The sequence below is a fragment of the Heterocephalus glaber genome, unplaced genomic scaffold, assembly GCF_053883595.1.
Source record: "Heterocephalus glaber isolate CG9 unplaced genomic scaffold, H.glaber_assembly_v1.0 deba00001606, whole genome shotgun sequence".
Taxonomy (NCBI): Eukaryota; Metazoa; Chordata; class Mammalia; order Rodentia; family Bathyergidae; genus Heterocephalus; species Heterocephalus glaber.
The window spans coordinates 1,780,599-1,796,428 of NW_028258377.1; positions in this window are offsets into that span (position 1 = coordinate 1,780,599).

Here is a 15,830-nt window from a genome sequence, read left to right on the forward strand (position 1 = left end):
GAACTAATACACTGAAAATGGCCATACTTCCAAAACTGCTACATACATTTAATCCAATGCCAACTGAAATTCCAACAATATACTTCACAGAATTAGAGAAAACAATTCAAAAATGCATTTCAACCAGAAGAGACCTAGAATAACAAAAGCAATTCTAAGCAACAGAGACATGGCAGGGGGTATCACAAACCCCACCTTGCAACTACACTACAAAACTACTTTGATAAAAATAGCATCATACTGGCTGAAAAACAGACCTGAGGATGAGTGGAATAGATTAGAAGATGCAAAATCAACTCCAGACATACTCAGCCACCTCATCTTTGACAAAGGAGCCAACCACCCTCACTGCAGGAAAGATAGCCTATTTAATAAATGGTGTTGGAAAAACTGGATTTCAACCTGCCAAAGATTAAAACTAGACCTGTATCTATCACCATGCACTAAACTAAGATCAAAGTGGATTAAAGATCTAAATATTAAAACAGAAACACTAAACATTCTGGAAGATCAGTTAGGTAGAACTCTTGAAGACATTGGAGTAGGAAAAGACTTTATGAACAAAACCTCAGTAGCACGGGAACTAGCACAAAGAATCAACAACTGGGTTCTCATCTTATTAAAAAGCTTCTGAACTGCAAGAAAAATCACCAACAGAGCTAAGAGACAACCTACAATGTTGGAAAAAAAAATTTAAGAGCTATACCTCAGACAAAGGACTACTACCCAGAATATATAAAGAACTGAAAAAAATCAGAACCCCCAAATTTAAAGACTCAATGCAAAAATGGGCTCCTGAAATGAACAGACATTTCTCAAACAAAGAAGTAAACGCAGCAAATAAATATATGAAAAAATGTTCAACACCACTGATCATTCAAGAGATGTGGATGAAAACAACACTGAAATTCCACCTCACCCCAGAAAGAATGGCTGCTACAAAGAAACCAACCAATAACAAATGTTGACTGGGGTGTGGGGAGAAGGGAACCCTTCTCCATTGTTGATGGGAGTACAAACTGGTGCAACCACTGTGGAAATCAGTATGGAGATACCTCAAAGAACTAGGGCTAGAGGTCCCATTTGACACAGCTATTCCCCTGCTGGGTATCTTCCCAAAAGAATTAAAAGAATCATGCCACAGCAATATATATTCACCCAAGTTTATAGTGGCAGAGTTCATAATAGCTAAAACTTGGAAACAGCCCAAGTGCCCATCAACTGGAAACTGAATAAAGATGTGTTTTTTTTATAAAATGGAGTACTACTCAGCCATAAAGAATGAGAAACTAGAGACCATTTATAGTTAAATGGATGCATATTGAGGCCATACTCTTCAGTGAAATAAATAGGACACACGTGTAAATACCAAATAGTTTCTCTGGTGTGAGAAACTGAAAGGGTTAATAAGAATTAAAATGATTAAAATGCATAATTGATAATTTGAAATAGGAAGAAAAGGTCCAAAGGAGTAGGGGAGGTGGGAGAAGAAGGGGAAAGGAAAGAAGGGAAAGGAAAAATTATGAGAAAAGAAAAATAATGGAAACGAAGTAAATAGGGAAGGGTGGTGGGGGTGAAGGGCACACAGGTAATGGGGAAAAAATAAGAACCAAGATACATCATGTACAGGTACAAGCACCCAATGATAAATGTAAATGTATTGTATACCTAAAATGTAGCAAAAAAAAAAGAATTTAAGCAAAAAAAAAAAAGAAACAAATCACATACAAAGAAAAGCCCATCAGAACCACAGCAGACTGCTCAGCACAAGCCCTCAAGGCAACAAGAGCTTGGAGTGAAGTATTTCAAGCCCTAAAAGTAAACAACCTCCAACCCAGATTAATGTACCTTGCAAAACTATCTTTTAAAATTGAAGGAGAAATAAGATACTTTCATGAGAAAGAACACCTGAAGAACTTCATGAATACCAAACCAGCACTCCAAAAAGTATTAAACAATATTCTAGGAAGAGACAATGAGTATCACAACCTCAGGTAGCCCAGAAAAATGAATCCATCAGGCAAGACAAGAAATTAAATGCAAAGGTGGAGAATCCAAAAACAGGAAAAGGTCATGACATGGTTAAGTTAATACATATGTTAACCATCAATATTAATGTTCTCACTTTACCAGTCAAATGAAATAGACTGGCAGAATGGGTCAAAAAGCATGATTTAACAATACACTGGATAAAAGAAACACACTTAATTCTAAAAGAATCTCATAGACTGAAACGTAAAGGGTAGAAAACAATACTCCATGTGAGAGGCACCCAGAAAAAAGCAGGAGTATCTATCCTCTTTGCAGATCAAATAGATTTCAAACCAAAACTTATTACCAGAGACAAAGAAGGCCACTAAATCCTTGTAAAGGGAACAATCCAAGAGGAAGAGATGACAATCATAAATATATATGCAACAAAAACTAGTGCACCCAACTATATAAAACAAATACAGATACAAAAAATCAAATAAGCATTAATAAAATAGTAGTGAGGGACCTCAATACCCTACTGTCACAAATAGATCAACTAGACAAAAAATAAAAAACAAAATACTAGAATTCAATCAAACTCAATACCCCACTGTCACAAATACATAGATCAACTAGACAGAAAATAAAAAACAAAATAGTAGAACTCAATCAACCTCTTGGAGAAATGGACTTCACACATGTTTACAGAGTGTTCCACCCCACAAAATCTGAATACACATTCTTTTCAGCTGCACATGGGTCATTCTCCAAAATAGACCACATATTTACTCAAAGAACATGTTTAAGCAAGTGGAATTGAAGTTATCTGCTGTATATTATCAGACCCTAGAGCGAGGAAATTGGAGATCAATATGACAAGAAACCACAAGAACTTCACAGACAGATGGAAATTGAACAATACAATTTTTCCAGCACCATTTATTAAAGAGGCTATTTTTCCTCCAGTGAGGGTGTTTGGCTTCTTTATCGAAGATGAGATGGTTGAGTGTGCCCAGCATTGTTTCTGCATCTTCTAATCTGTTCCACTGGTCCTCAAGTCTGTTTCTTTGTCAGTACCATGCTGTTTTTATCACAGTAGCTTTATAGTACAGTTGCAGGTTGGGGAGTGTGATACCCCCTGCCATGTCTCTGTTACCTAGAATTGCTTTTGCTATTCTGGGTCTCTTCTTGTTCCAAATGAATTTTTGGATTGTTTTCTCAAGGTCCATGAAGTATGCTGCTGGGATCTCAATTGGAATTGTATTGAATCTATATAGCAGTTTTGGAAGTATAGCCATATTCACTATATTAATGCTTCCTACCAAGGAGCAGGGGATGTCTGTCCATTTTCTGATATCATCTTCAATCTCTCTTTTCAGAGTGCCATAGTTTTCAGAGAAGAGGTCTTTGATTTCTTTCATTAGGTTGATTCCTAGGTATTTCAGTTTTTTGGGTGCTATTGTGAAAGGAATTATTTGCCCTATTTCTCTCTCAGTGAGTCTGCCATTTGTGTAGAGGAAAGCTATTGATTTTTTTGTGTTAACCTTGTAATCAGCTACTTGACTGAATTTGGTTATTAAGCCCAGAAGACTTTTGGTGGAGTTCTTGGGGTCTTCTATATACAGCTATCATGTCATCTGCAAATAATGACAATTTGACTTCTTCATTTCCTATCTTTATTCCTTTTATTTCTTTCTCTTGTCTAATTGTCATGGCTAATGTTTCAAAAACTATATTGAACAAGAGTGGTGATAGTGGACATCCTTGTCTTGTTCCTGATTTTAGTGTGAAGGATTTCAGGTTTTGACCATTTAATATGATATTGGCTGTTAGTTTTTCATAGATGGCTTTTATCAGTTTGAGGTAGAGACCATCTATTCCAATTTTTTGTAGGGTTTTTATCATAAATGCATGTTGGATTTTGTCAAATGCTTTTTCTGCATCTATGGAGATAATCACATGGTTTTTGTCCTTGGCTCTATTGATATAGTGTATTACATTGATTGGTTTGCATATGTTGAACCATCCCTGCATCCCTGGGATGAATCCCACTTGATCAGGGTGTATGATCTTCTTGATGACCTTCTGCATTCTATTTGCCAGTATCTTATTAAGGATTTTTGCATCTATGTTCATTAGTGAGATTGGCCTATAGCTCTCCTTTTCAGTTGGGTCTTTCTCTGCTTTGGGGATCAAGGTGATGCTTGCTTCCAGGCATGAATTTGGGAGTATTGGTTCCCTTTCAATTTCATTGAAGAGTTTAAACAGTAGTGGCAGTAGTTCCTCACTAAATTTTTCAACTTCCCAAAGATTAAAACTAGATCTATATCTCTCACCATACACTAAACTGAAATCAAAATGGATTAAAGATCTAAATATTAAAATAGAAATGCTGAACCAGTTGGAACAGAGGTTAGGTAGAACTCTTGAAGACATTGGTGTAGGAAAAGAATTTATGAACAAAACCTCAGTTGCCCATGAACTAGCACAAACAATCAACAAGTGAGATCTCTTCTTATTATAAAGCTTCTGCACAAGAAGCAAGAGAAACCACCAGCAGTGTGAAGAGACAACCCACAATGTGGGAAAAAATCTTCACCTGCTCTTCCTCAGACAAAGGTCTACTATCTTGAATCTATAAAGAACTAAAAAAGATCAGATCTCCCAAATTTAAAGACCCAATCCAAAAATGAGCATCTGAAATGAACAGACATTTCTCACACAAAGAAGTAGCAATAGCAAATAAATACATGAAAAAATGTTCAACATAACCTGTCATTCAAGAGATGCAAATGAAAACAAGGCTGAGATTTCACTTCACTTCAGAAAGAATGACTGCTATCATGAAATCAACCAATAACAAATGCTGGTGGGGCTGTGGGGAAAGAGGAACCCTGCTCCACTGCTGGTGTTAGTGTAGACTGGTGCAACCATTGTGGAAATCAGTATGGAGATACCTCAAAGAACTAGGATTGGAAGTCCCATTTGACTCCGCTATTCCACTGCTGGGGATCTTCCCCAAAGAATTAAAAGAATCATACCAAAGTGATATATGTGCACCCATATTCATAGCATCACAGTTTGTGATAACTAAAACTTGGAAACAGCCCAAATGCCCATCAATTGAAGACTGGATAAAGAAAATGTGGGATTTTTTAATAAAATGGAGTACTACTCAGCCATAAAAAATGAGAAATTAGGGACATGTAGAGCTCAGTGGATGCACATTGAGGCAATACTCTTAAGTGAAATAAATAGGACACACATGAATAAATACCAAATAGTTTCTCTGGTGTGAGAAACTGAAAGTGTAAATAAGGTCTAAAATGTATAATAGGTAATGTGAAATAGGAAGAAAAGGGACAAAGGGGAAGGAAGTGGGGGGGGTAGGGGAAAGGAAAGAAGGAAATGGGGTTAATATGAGAAAATGGAAAAGCAGGAACAAAATCTTTGTAAATGGGGAGGACTGGTGGCGTCGAAGGGAGGACTGGGCAAGGGTGAAAAACAAGAAACAAGAGAGACTATGTAAAGGTGCAACTTTCCAATGATGAATGTCATTATATTGTATACCTAAAATATACCAATGATTAGAATGAATAATCGATAATGTAAAATAGGAAGAAAAGGTCCAAAGGGGTAGGGGTAGTGGGAGGGGCAGGGGAAAGGAAAGAAGGGAAAGGAAAAATGATGAGAATTGGAAAAAATGGAAATAAAGTCTTTGTAAATAGGGAAGGGTGGAGGGCATGAAGGGAGGGCTGGGAATGGGGAAAAAATAAGAACCAAGATGCATTATGTAAAGGTACAAGTTCCCAATGAGAAATATAGTTGTGTTGTATACCTAAAATATACCAATAAAAGAATTTTTAAAAAAAGAAACTGAACAACACACTTCTCAATAAACAGGGGGTAACAGAGAAAGTTGAAAAAGAAATCAGGCAGTTTCTACAATTAAATGACAATGACAATACAACATATTTGTATGTATGGGGCACAATGAAAGCAAGGTAAATTTATAGCAATAAACACTCATATTAGGAAAATAGACTGAGTTCGAGTAAATATCCTAATGCTGACCCTCCAGCTTTTAGAAATAGAAGAGCAAAACAAACCCAAAGGTCATACAAAGGAGGATAAATAAAATTGACAAACCCTTAGCCAACCTTATTTTAAAAAAGGAAAGAAAAGGCCCAAATCCATGCAATCAGGAATGAAAAGGGTAAAATTACAATGGACCCTGCAGAAATCCAGAGGATTATCAACACCTATTTCAACAACATATATGCCAATAAGATGCAAAACACAGAAGAAATGGAGAGATTCCTAGATACATTTGAATTACCAAAGTTGAACCAAGAAGACCTAAACATTCTAAACAACCCAATATCAATCAATGATATTGAAAACATAATTAAAAACTTACCAACTAAGAAAAGCCCAGATCCTCCTGGCTTCACTGCTGAATTCAGTATTTACACATGTGTGTCCTATTTATTTTACCTAAGAGTATCGCCTCAATGTGCATCCATTTAGCTATAAATGTCTCTAATTTTTCATTTATTATGACTGAGTAGTACTCTATTTTATTTTTTAAAAAACACATTTTCTTTATCCAGTCTCCAGTTGACAGGCATTTGGTCTGTTTTCAAGTTTTAGCGATTACAAATGTGCTGCTATGAACATGGGTGCACATATATCACTTTCATATTCTTTTAACTCTTTGGGGAAGATACCCCTTGTGTGTGTCAAATTTTTATATTGCACCCCATAAATATGTACAAATCTCAAGAAAATGACCAAAAATTATATTCTATAATTGCTATACAAAATTTCCTTACTGATATTCTTTGTATACATTCATTTCCTCTTATTTTGACTCCAGTTTATACTTCATAGTATTATCTAAAAGCATTAAATGTATGCTGTCACTTATCTCAAAAGAGTATTTGAATGACAATAAAGGGTAATTTTTAAAAGCATGTAATACTTATTGCTATTGCAAGAGAACATTTAACAAAGAAAGTAAATCAAGGATGAAATACTTTTAGCAATATTATTGGGAGTAAAATCCCCATATCAATAAATGAATTCACATTTGGAAGCAGGGGTAATGTGAAAGCAATTATGAATCAGTGTTGTTTTAATTTGCATCTCTTGAATGACCAGTGATGTTGAACATTTTTTCATGTATTTATTTGCCACTTATCCTTCTTCATCTAAGAAATGTGTATTCATCTCAGATGCCCGTTTTTGGATTGGGTCTTTAAATTTTGGGAAATCTAATTTTTTTCAATCCTTTATATGTTGTAGATATTAGTCCTTTGAGGGACTGGCTAATTTTTTTTTCCTTTTTCACATAATAAATATAAAAGCTGCACAGAACAGTATAATTATTATAAAGGACAAACAAGATAATGCCTAATGGGTTACACCAAGCAAATAAAAGTTAGCTAATTCTCTCTACTTTAAGAGCCACTACATCTGAAATAGGTTTACCTATAACTTCAGGTCATTTTTAGCATTTATGGAACTGCTTAAGTTCAGTCTTGAAGTAATCATTTTATTATTTCCATGAATTGGTGGAATGCTAAAATTATAAAAGTCATGCTTATGTTTCAGATGCTTCCTGCAGCTATCCTCATGAGGACTGTTCTCTGCACTTTGTTTGTTCCTCATTCTCTCTGTTCTCTGCACTTTCTGATCTAAGCTGTTTCTCTCTCTCAACTGTGCTATCAAAATTGGAGAGAACTTTATTTTTCAGCTTTAGTTTTAAGCAGGAAAAGAGTTGCTTCCAGATCTTGTATGACCTCAGAATGATTCCTTGACTATACACAGAAATTGTGGACTACAAGTTTCTTCCAATTGCTGCAGTTTTAAACAACCCTCCTACTTGTGGCAACTAAAGACTTCATTATTTTCATCTCCTCATTAAAAGGACTTATACATAGACTACTATTCTATTTGTACATTGAAACAATAGAGGACATAAAGAGTTTTTTTAATTGCAGAAATTATTCTGAATTTCCTGATTTGTAAGGTTTATTTATTCATTTCATAGTTTTCAGTGTATAAGCCTTTACTACCTTTGTTAGATTGATTCCTAAGTATTTTATTTTTCTTGCTGCTATTTTGAAAGGTATCATTTCCCTTATTTCTCCCAGTGTGTGTTTGTTACTTGTGTACAGGAATGGCATTGATTTTTGAGTGCTAACTTTGTATTCTGCTACACTGCCAAATTTGGTTATTATATCTAGGAGTATTTTGGTGGAGTTTGGGGGGTCTTCTATGTAGAGTATCATGTCATCCACAAATAATAATAACTCATATTCTTCCTTTCCTGTCTTCATTCCTTTTATTTCTTTTTCTTACATTGTTCTGGCTAATGTTTCCAAAACATCATTGAATAAGCATGGTGATAGTGGACATGCTTTTTTGTTCCTGCTTTTATTGTAAAAGCTTTCAGTTTTTGACCATTTAGTATGATGTTGTCTGTTGGTTTGTCATAGATGGCTTTTATCAGATTGAAATCAAGACCATCTATTCCAATGGTCTGTGGCTTTTTACCATGAGTAGGTGTTGGATTTTGTTGATGCTTTTCTGCATCTGTTGAGATGATCATGTGGTTTTGTACTTGGCTCTGTGAACATGGTGTATTACACTGATTGATTTGCATATACAGAACAAACCCTGCATCCTTGTGATGAATCCTGCTTTGTAATGGCATATAATCTTCCTGATGATTTGCTGCATTCTGTTTGTCAGTATCTTATTGAGAAATTTTTCATCTATGATGATTGAAAAGATTGGTTTGTAGCTCTCTTTTTTGGTTGGATCCTTCACAGGTTTTAGTATCAGTGTAATACTTGCTTCCAGGATTGAGTTTGGAAATACTGCTTCCTTTTAATTTCATTAAAGAGTTTGAGGAGTAGTGGGACTAGATCTTCTCTAAATTTCTTGTAGAATTCAGCAGGTCATCGGCTTTTGTTGGTAGGTTTTTTAATTACATCTTCAATTTCATTGACTGATATTGAGTTATTTAGAATCTTCATATCTTCTTGCTTCATCTTTGGTAATTCACATGTATCTAGGAATCTGCCCATTTCTTCTGTGTTTTCCATCTTATTACAGTACAGGTTCTTGAAGTAAGTATTGATGAAATTCTGGATTTCTGCAGGATTCATTGTGATTATACCCTTTTCATTCCTACTTGTATGGATTTGAGTCTTTTCTTTCTCTTTTTTGATAAGATTGGCTAAGTGCTTGTCAGTTTTATTTAATCTTTTGAAGAATCAACTCTTTAATCCATTTATTCTTTGTGTTGTTTAATTATTTTCAGTTGCATTAATTTCTGCTCTGATCCTTATAATTTTCTCCCTTGTACAAGCTTGGGGCTTTGCTTGTTCTTCATTTTCTAGAAGCTTGAGGCTCAACATTAGATTATCTGTTTGAGCTTGTTCTGTTTTTCTGATGTAAGAACTTACAGCTATAAATTTTCTTCATAGGACTGCTTTAGTTTGTCCCATCAATTGTGGTATATTGTATTGGCATTATTGTTTACTGTAGAAACTGTCTGGTTTCTTCTTCTTTACATCATCTAACAGCTGTTGGATTGATTTTTCATAGTCCCTTGCTATTTTTATGAAATATTTCTTTTCATGATTGCTAACCTCAATCCTGTCTTCTAAATTTAATATTCTGTCCTCATATTTGGTTCATTCTGCTGCATATACTTTCAATCAAATTTTTAATCTCTGACTGAATCTGATTCATGGATTCCATTTCTCTCCTATGTTGGGCATTCATGGTTTCCATCATTTTCCTAGGCTCCTCCATTTTTTATCTGTATTTTCTCTAGATTCACTAATTATGCCCTTCGTTATGGCCATCAACTCTGAAGTTATCTGAAAAATGAGTTTTGATTTGATTTTTCTAGAACTTCATTCATTTGCTTTTTTACTTCTGCTGTTACAACTGCAGAAAGCCCAGGTGGGTGGCTTTCAAATTGTTCCACTTCATTGCCCTTTGGATTTGCCTTTGATGACCTGGAAGTCTAGAGGTGCATCATGTCTTCTCATTTTCTATTTTATTTTACGTTTACTTCCTATGTTAATGCTTGTAATTCATTATGGTAGGTCTCTTTATTGCTAGTATTGACATTCCTTAGGAAATGATTATTTCTCAAAGATATCTTCCAGGTGCCATTGGCTTTTGGGTTTTGAGTCAGTTGCAAGGTCCCCACTTCTTCAATTTAATGGGGATGAAAAATTACTGCCTATTTAGCCTATGGTGAATAATTCCAGCAAACCTGGGCCTTTAGTTCCACTGAAGTTCAGTCTGCTTCTTGTTTCTAGCTGTGAAGCTGGGACCTGAGTTATTCAGCCTGCTTGAACTCAGCTCTCTGACCTCCTGTCAGCTTGAACTTGGTTGTGCCTCACCCTGACATTTGAAGCCACTAGATGGAGCCAACTCACAGTTGCTCTGAGTTCTGACTGACTGGGCCCTTTCCCAAATGGTGACCAGCCAATCACCCTCTCTTATGGGGTGTCTAAACCCCAATAACTCACCAGCCACTGAATCGACAACACCCACTGCTCTGATCCACTGGTGCATGTCTTTGTGGAGGCCTTTAGGGTCATCAGGAGTCAACGTGCCCCTGCAGGTTTAAATCACCCCTCCCATGTCATGAGCTGGAGCTCAGGTAGAAAGTGCCACTTGCCACCTGCCTACTCCATGCTGTGATATTTTTCTTCACTCTCTATCTGGGCTCTAATTCTCTCTTCAGATCCTTTCTGGGTCCTGCAGACCCACTTTCCTCCTCCTTCTCCTCATCACGTTGCTGTATTCCAGTGTCTAGATTCCAAATATCAGAGAGGCTGTTTGCTGCTCTTCATTCCACCATCTTCCTGGAAGACTTAATTTCTTGATGATGGCCATTCTTTCTGGTGTAAGATGGAATCTCAGTGTTGTTTCAATTTTCATTTCTGTAATGGCAAACAATGTTAAACATTTCTTCATGTATTTATTATCCATTTGTACTTTTACTTCTGAGTAGTGTCTATTCCATTCAGTTGGGTCTTTCTGGTGCAGGCCTCTAATTTCTTTTGAGTTCTTTATACATTATAATCATGAGTCCTCTGTCTGAAGACTTATTGGCAAAAATTTTTTCCCATTCTGTAGGTTGTGTTTTCACACCGTTGGTTGTTTCTTTTGTTGTGCAGAAGTTTTTTAATTTGATGATTTCATTTGTTGATACTTAGAACTACTTCTTGCACAACTGGAGTTCTATTCACAAAGTCCTTGCCGATACCTGTGACTTCAAGAGTTTTATTTATTTTGTCCTCCAGCAGGTTAAGTGCTTCTGTTTTAAGATTTAGCTATTTGATCCATTTGATTTTAGTTTAGAACATGGTGAGAGATAGGGGTATAAATTCAATCTTCTTCATGTGAATAGCCAGTTTTTCAACATCATTTATTAAACAGACTATCTTTTTTCCAGTGTGTGTTTTTGGTCCCTTTGTCAAAGATAAAATAGCTAAATGTATTTGAGGTTGTTTCAGCATCCTATTTTCATTTCATTGAGAGCTGTGATTCTTTTAGTGCCAGAACAATGCTGTTTTTAAGTATCATGCTGTTTTTAATCACAAAAACTTTGTAATATAACTTCAGGTCTAGGATGGTGATACCTCCTGTCTTGCTCTTTTTTTTTTTAATTCTTGTATTGGTACATATTAGGTACACAATACATTTACACTTCTCATTGGGAACTTGTTCCTTACATGATGTATCTTGGTTCTTATTTTTTCCCCATTCCCACCCCTCCCTTCATCCCCTCCACCCTTCCCTACTTACAATGAATTTGTTTCCATTTTTTCCATTTCTCATAATTTTTCCTTTCCCTTCTTTACTTTCCCCAACCCCTCCCACTTCCCTTACACCTTTGGACCTTTTCTTCCTATTTTGCATTATCAATTATTCATTCTAATCATTGGTACATTTTAGGTATACAATATAATGACATTCATCATTGGAAATTTGCACCTTTGCATAATCTCTCTTGGTTCTTATTTTTCACCCTTGCCCAGCCCTCCCTTCAACCCCTCCATCTCTCCCTATTTACAAAGACCTTGTATCCATTTTTCCATTTTCTTATATTAATTTCATTCCCTTCTTTCCTTTCCCCTACCCCTCCCACTTCTGCTTCCCCTTTGCCCCTTTTCATCCTATTTCACATTATCTGTTATATCTTTTACTCCTTATTTACACTTTCAGTTTCTCACACTGGAGAAACTATTCAGTATTTACATATGTGTGTCCTATTTATTTCACTTAAGAGTTTCCCCTCAATGTGCAACCATTTAGCTATCAATGTTTCTAATTTCTCATTTTTTGTGGCTGAGTAGAACTCCATTTTATAAAAAAAAAACCACATTTTCTTTATCCAATCTCCAGCTGATAGGCATTTGGGCTGCTTCCAAGTTTTAGCTATTACAAATTGTGCTACTATGAATATTGGTACACATATATCACTGTGGTATTATACTTTTAATTCTTTGGGGAAGATCCCCAGCAGTGGAATCGTGGGGTCAAATGGGACTTCCAGTCCTAGATCTTTGAGGTATCTCCATACTGATTTCCACAGTAGTTGCACCAGTCTACACTCCCACCATCAGTGGAGCAATGTTCCTTTTTCCCCACAGCCCCACCAGCATTTGTTATTGGTTGATTTCATGATAGCAGCCATTCTTTCTCCACTGAGGTGGAATCTCAGATGGATGTCTGTCCATTTTCTGATATCATCTTCAATCTCACTTTTCAGAGTGCTGTAGTTTTCAGAGAAGGGGTCTTCGATTTCATTCATTAGGTTGATTCTTAGGTATTTCAATTTTTTGGATGCTATTGTAAGGGGAATTGTTTGCCCTATTTCTGTCTCAGTGAGTCTGTTGTTTGTGTAGAGGAAAGCTATTGATTTCTGTGTGTTGACCTTTATCCAGCTACTCTACTGAATTTGGTTATTAAGTCTAGAAGAATTTTGGTGGCATTCTTGTGTCTTCTATATAGAATATCATGTCATCTGCAAATAATGACAATTTGACTTCTTCATTTCCTATCTTTATTCCTTTTATTTCTTTCTCTTGTCTAATTGCCATGGCTAATGTTTTCAAAACTATATTGAACAAGAGTGGTGATAGTGGGCATCCTTGTCTTTTTCCTGTTTTTAATGTGAAGGATTTCAGTTTTTGACCATTTAATATGACATTGGCTGTTGGTTTTATATAGATAGCTTTTATCAGATGGAGGTAGAGAGCATCTATTCCAATTTTTTGTAGGTTATTTATCATAAATATGTATCAGATTGTGTCAAATGCTTTTTCTGCATCTATGGAGATAATCATATGGTTGTTGTACTTGACTCTATTAAGATAGTGTATTACTTTGATTGATTTGCATAAGTTGAACCATTCCTGCATCCTTGGGATGAATCCTATTTGGTCAGGGTGTATGATTTTCTCCCCCCCCCCATTAACTTTATTGGTACATTTTAGGTATAAAATACAGTTACATTCGTCATTGGGATCTTGTAGCATTACATGAGTCTCTTGGTTATTTTTTTCCCCTTCCCTTGCCCTCCCTTTACCCCCTCCACCCTTCCTTATTTGTAAAGACCTTGTTTCCATTTTTTTCCTCTTCTCATATTTTTTCCTTTCCCTTTCTTCCCTTCCCCTACCCCTCCCAATTCCCCTGCACTTTTAGACCTTTTCTTCCTGTTACACAATATTAGTTATACATTTTTCTAATTACAATATTAAGATCTAGGAGACATTACCACAGACTTTACAGAATTTAAGAGGCTATAGAAAGCATATTACAAAAATCTGTTTTGAAATAAATTTGACAACTTATAAGAAGTACCTTGGAAGATAAATTAATGAAACTAACTCTGGAGGAAATATAAAATTTGAATAGAACCTATTAAAGAAAGTATATTCCTAGCTTGAAAACCTACCTATATGACAACAGCAGGCTCATAAACATTTTAACTGATAAATTATATCAAACATTTAAAGCAGAAAAAAGAAGGAACACTTCTCCCCTCATTTTAGGAACTCAACATTGTGCTAATCCTAAAACTGAATAAAGATAATCGAAGAAAAAAGTATAAACATAGATAGAAATTTGTTTAACAAAACAAACTATTAGAAGTCAGATCTGGCAGTATGTAGAAAGTGGTTTTATTATAGGGATGGCTGTGTTGGTTCAGCATTGGAAGATCCACCCCCAAAAGTCATCATTTTAAGAGAGGAAAGGAGAAAGCCATATGATCCTGTCACTAGTTGGAGAAAGAGTATTGGACTAAATTCTACAGCTGTTCATGGTAAAAGCTATCAGGAGACTAGAAGTAGAACAGAACCTTCTCAACAGATTAAAGACATGTACTCCATACTTCCAACAAAAACTCCTTCTATGAATGGAGATGATACAATGCTTTCTCCCTAAAGTGGGGAACAAGGGCATATATGCCTACTCTTCATCTGTCCATTAGACTTTGAAACATAGGTCTAAACCAAAATAGTCTGGCAATAAAATGACACAACTAGGATAGGAATGGCAAGGTAGAAGTAAAATCTTTATATGTAGATCAAATGATCATCTATAGAGAAAATACTAAGAAATCTCCGGGAGCCCCTAGAACTTGTACTTGAATTTAGCAGGATTAGAAAACACAAGGTATATATAAAAATTCAGGTCTGTGTATACTTGCTATAAATGAAGAACTGGATATTGAAATTTAAAAGTTATGTAGGAGCACAAAGGACCCAGAAAAGCCAAAAACAAAAACAAAAACAGTGTTGGAAGACATTTAGCACCCAATTTTAAGACATTTTCTAAAGCTACAGTAATCAAGGCAGTGTTGGTGTAAGGAAAGACATATAGATCACTTGAATAAAACAGAGAATCTAGAAATAGAATCACACATATATGGTCCACTGAGTTTTGAAAGATTATTTAACATTAGCCTTTTATAGAATATAAACTCTATTCAAGAGCCGAGGAAGAGATAGTGCCTTCAACAAATGGCACTAGAACACCTGGTATCTGCATATAAAAAATTAACCTCAACCCTTTTTTTTCCATAGATGAAAATAACTTGAAGGGATCTAGGAACCTAAATAAGAAAGCCTAAAAGTATAAAATTTTAAGAAGAAATTTTAAGGGAAAATATTTATGAATTCAGGGTAGGCAAGAACTACCTAGGATACAAAAGACATGAAGTATAAAAGAAAAAAATAGATAAATGAGATTCCATCAAAATTTAGAACTTTAAATGAAATCATTAAAATGAAAAGTAGTCCTTAAACAGACCATATTTACAATCCATAGGACCTATGAGGAGAATATACAAAGAATTCTTAGAGCTCATTAATAGACAACCCAATTAAAATGTAGACATAAGATGGTAAATAACCAGTATAGCACAACGAATGGTGTGCAATTCTAGAATCAGAAAAATACTAATCAGTATAATAATAAGATTGAATTATACACTCATTAGGGAGATGAAGTTAAAAGTTTTAAAAGCCTTGTCATGACTTTTTCTTTTTGTTGGATTCTCCCCCTTTGCATTTAATTTGTCACGCCCAATGGATTCATTCTGCTGGGCTTCCTGGGGTTGTGATCCTCATTGTCTTTACTTGGGGTATTGTCTAAAATTTTTTGGAGTGCTGGTTTGGTATTCATGAAGTTCCTGAGGTGCTCTTTATCATGAAAGTATCTTATTACTCCATCAATTTTGAAATATAGTTTTGCAGGGTACATCAATCTGGGTTGGAGGCTGTTTTCCTTAAGGGCTTGAAATACAT